The following is a 4,815-nucleotide window of genomic DNA, read 5'->3' on the forward strand; positions in this document are numbered from 1 at the left end:
AAAAAACAAAAGAAAATGATGGAAATGTCATCAAAAAAATAAAATAAAATAAGTTTCCCATGTGATCTGTGGTCTAGTTGTTGGGAAAATTTGCAAATGTGAATTTTGACTTTATTTGCAAAATCTCTCCGAAATTTGTAAAAATGGGCATAACTTTTGCATACTAACTCGGATGAAAAAGTTTTTTATATGAAAAATCATCTACTCGAAAAGTTACATCCGAATTTAATCGGGGGAACCCCGTTAAACATTTTCAAAATCCTCAAAAACCTAACAGAAAAAAAGTTACGGGGCTTTTAAGATCTAGAGTGGAATAAATCGAAAAAAATTCAAACAGTGGGCAAACTATGGTCAAACTATGGTCAAACTAATTATTCTAGAATATTAGTGTTACTAAATAATTATTTCAGTTATTTCAATTTTGGTCAAATATGGTCAAACTGTGGTCAAACTATGGTCAAACTGTGGTCAAACTATGGTCAAACTAATTATTCAAGAAATATTAGTGTTACTAAATAATTATTGTTTTTTAAAACAATAGTTTCAAACTCAAACAGTGAAATGTGTCACTTCATGCTCAAGCAAAATTCCTGAAGGTTAATAGGATTGACATCTTACTATTGTCAGGAAAACAACAAGTGCAGACTTGGAGCGAGGGAGAATAGAACCCGGAAGTTGAGAGTGCTCAGGCTGGGGGAGTGGGAGGATGGGTGACCGTTCGGGAAGTTAGATGATTTGGAATGATGAGGGGTGATTAGAGGATAAATTGAGAAGTGATGAGGGGTGGTGATTACAGACTAGAGGTTAAAATAATTCAGAATTTGAAAATAAAAAAAAATTCAAAAAAAAATTCAAATTTTTTTTTTCAAAAAAAATCATAAAATTTCCTTTAGTCCCGGTTGGTGTTACCAACCGGGACTAAAGGTGGAGCTCCACGTGGCCGCGCCCTTTAGTCCCGGTTCTGGATTGAACCGGGACTAAAGGGCCAAGGCATTAGTACCGACCCTTTAGTCCCGGTTCATGAACCGGGACTAAAGGCCCTCACCAACCGGGACAATAGGCCCCTTTTCTACTAGTGAAAGTATTCATTTTCTAACAATGTACATGTTGAATTGTTGATTCTGGTACATTCTTATACTCTTTAAGTACTGTCGGAACAATTGTAAAATTCTCTGCTTTTATTCGGTATAGGTTTATGGAACTAATGAATTAATTATTTTTTATTTTCCCAAAAAATGGGAATGTTCCATTTTTTGAAGGAAAATGGGCATATACCAATTCTGTACTTATATACTTTGGAGAATTTCAACCAGGCTAATTAGTATGAGAGTAGATTCTACACCCCAACTTGGTGCACCCACGCAAGAAAACATAGAAAAATATTTAAAAAAATCTATAACTTTGTGAGAATGATTATGAACAAATGTTACAGATGCTTGCAAAGTTTGGTGGTCAAATGACTTCCGAGGAGATCTGCAGAAAAAAAAACAAAATTACTGAAAATGTATATTTGCGCACAATTTGTAATTTTATCTTATTTTGTACAGAGCTCCTTGGAGGTCATTTGACCACCAGTCTTTGCAAGCATCTATTTCATTTGTTCGCAATCTCTTCCAGAAAGTTTTAGATTTTTCTAAATGTTTTTATATGTTATCTTTTGTGAGTGTAGCGTGGGTGCATCGAGCTGGGGTCAGCTACTATTTTCCCAATTATAGGTATAGACGTAATGAAATAAATATAATCTTTCATGTACTATACATACATGAGATTTTAGCTAAGTCAATTACTCCCTATTTTTTAAATTTAAGACAATTTGGACATAGCACGATAGTAACATTTTACTTTGAGTTTTGATTTTCATATCATATGCTAATAAATCATTGTAATCAAATATGATGTTGTGAAACTATTTTCTATAAATATTGAGTGATAGTATTATCATTGAACCAAACATAATATAACCAGAATGAGAGAAGGTTGTTAGTATGCTTCGGACTGCGCCATCCATTGACATTCAGATGTTGCACAAAATATTACTATGTTATATTTGGAGTCGCAAAGATGCAACATCGTATATCTTTCAGCATACAATAGCATAGACATAAAAACCTTTTAGCAAAAAGTAAATTTGTTTAACATACTTTATGTTGTTAAACCATATTTTGAGGCAGTTACATGTAGAAAACATCACATCCCTTTGTTTATGTAAATATTATCAGGGTATTTGGTAGCTCTACAGCTTCCCAAATATGGCCAACAAGCATACTTCTAGGGGAATTGTGAACGCATAACTGCTTCAACCATTTTCAAAATTCTTTAAACGATGACCCTCAGAACAATATTTTGATACTAAGTTCTCACAAGACTCATGAGTTTGGGAACATTATTTATACTAATTTCATTTGTTTTACCATCCGAAATTCTCCTATATATGAACTCCCATGTCTCCAAAGCTATATGAGTACACACACATCACTGCAAAATCACAAATCATTATATGGTCAATGTAGACAGCAAAATAATACTCTCACCATTGCAAAATGAACTAAAAGCAGTTAACTTATTTTGGAACAAAGAAAGTATATGACAACTAGCCCGTGCGTCGCACGGGTTTGCGACTAGTACTATTAAACCTTAGCCCCTGGCAGGCCCAGGCCGCACGCGTCGAGCAGCCGCTGCGGTAACTCTCTCTGTTGCCGCGTAGGACCGTCGGTGGCGCCGGCGGCGCAGCGAGTGGAGCGACGGCGTCTCCCGCCGACCACGTGCATCACGGGGTGGGGCAGCGGGCGGTGAGCAGGTTCGCCCCTCAGCTTGCCGCAAAGCTCTGTTTCCAGGGCGGAGCGGCGTCGGAGCTTGCCGCAAACTCTGTTTCTCTTTCCGGGGTGGTGCAGCATCGTCTTCTTGCGGTGGCGACTCCGTGAGGCCTCCGGTGCAAGCCCAGGTTTGTTCCCCAGATCCTTGGTCCAAGCTCCCAACTCTTAAACTTAGGAATGGAGAACTGTGACTGAGTTGGCAGATTTTCGGTGTGGTCGCAGCAGGTTTGTCATGTCGACGTTCGCCGGCGTGTCCGTCCTTGACGGCGACAAGCCGTGCTCTTGCGTAACGTCGGGCGTCGGCGCGCGCCAGTGCCGGCGCGAGCAGCGTGTAACACCTGCTCATGGTCAAGGGCTACTCTGGTATAAAAAAAGAGTTGCCCAACGGCGAGAGCTGGTGCACTGAATTGTTCAGGGTGGGAGGCCATGAGTATTCCATCGAGTACTATCCTAATGGCGCAAACCCAAACTGTGCCGACTCCATTTCGCTCGATATTACCCATTTATATGACGAATATGTCGAAGAGGGTGTGGAGGCCAAGTTCAGTTTCAGTCTCGTCGATGACGTCGAGAAGCAGATGCCGACGTACATCCGTGCGACTCGTAAAACCCATGACTTCCGCAGATGTGACCTTGTTGGGGTTGCGACAAGTTCATGAGAGAAGCTGCCCTTGAGCGATCGGCCAGTCTAAAGTCTGATTGTTTCACCATCCGGTGTGATATTGTGGTGTGCAAGGACAACACGCCAGATGCCATTGGCTCCGGCACCGGTACCGAGGTTCTCCTGCCTGACATGCACCAACATTTTAGCGATCTCCTTCGGAATAAGGTGGGTGCTGATGTGACATTCGAGGTCGGCGGCAAGACGTTCGCTGCACACCGGTGTGTGCTCGCTGCCAGGTCTGAAGTGTTCATGGCGCACCTCTTTGGCACCGCTACGTCCAATGTCATACACATCACAAATATGGAAACTAAAGTGTTTAGGGCTTTGCTTTGCTTCATCTACACAGACTCTTCTCCTGAGATGGAGGACATCATGGAGGAGGATGAAATGCCACGAGTTGTGGAACAAGGACAAGTAGAGAAAGTTGTGGACAAGAAAATGTCAGAAGTTGCGGAGCCAACACAAGAAGAGGCGGTAGAGGATGAAATGCTTCTGCAATGGCTGCAAGACTTGTTTGTGGCGGTAGACAGATACAATCTCCAGCGGCTCAAGTTCATATGTGAAAAGCAGTTGTGTGAGCATGTAGGTGTGAGCTCGGTGGTGTCCACTCTTGCTCTAGCCGAGCAGCACCACCGCCATGGATTGAAGGAGGCATGCTTGAAGTTTATCCAAGTCCTATCTCCCTCGTGTTTGCAGACACTAATGGCTACTGATGGCTGGGGCATATAGCTACGACCTACCCCTCTGTTTTGTACGAGCTCATTGCCATGCTTGCTTCAAACCAGCGGAAATGACACTCTGGTATGCATGTTCTTCAAGTGACACTCTTTTGCATATATAGCTCATCCTATATCGATATCGTAGTTTGTTCGTTTTGCTTCTAATTGTCTCGTCAGACATTGCATGTATGCTGAATTAGAAAAATCCAACATATTGGTATATTGTCTCTTCGTGTGAGGAGGAGGAGAGGTAACGGGAGGGAGAGGCGGCTAGGGTTTGGAGTGGCCAGCCCCAGCGCCCCTCTCCTCTTTATATAGGGGTGAGGGAGGGGCCGGCCAGTCCTAGCCCTCCTCCAAGGGAGGGGTGGCGGCCAAGGGAAGTGCCTTTCCCTCCTAGGCTAGGGTGGCGCCTCCCGCCCTTAGGGTTTCCCCATCCCTGGCCACATGGGCTAGGTAGGGTCTGGTGCGCCTGGCCTAATAAGGCCAAGGCGTCCTCTACATTTCATGTTGGCCTATGGGGCCACTTGTGGACCCCTTCGGAACCTTCCCAACACAATACCGAAAAAAACTAAACTTTTTCCGAAACCCCGATAACAACTTTCTATATATAAATCTTTAC

General features: G+C 42.9%; 1 pseudogene; it reads left to right on the forward strand.

The window, feature by feature from the left end:
- LOC123152734 (BTB/POZ and MATH domain-containing protein 2-like) overlaps positions 1 to 4,271 on the forward strand; it is a 12,487-nt pseudogene extending 8,216 nt beyond the window's left edge.
- Positions 4,272 to 4,815: the final 544 nt, after the last annotated feature.

Source organism: Triticum aestivum, chromosome 7A (assembly GCF_018294505.1).
Source record: "Triticum aestivum cultivar Chinese Spring chromosome 7A, IWGSC CS RefSeq v2.1, whole genome shotgun sequence".
In the NCBI taxonomy this organism is placed as follows: Eukaryota; Viridiplantae; Streptophyta; class Magnoliopsida; order Poales; family Poaceae; genus Triticum; species Triticum aestivum.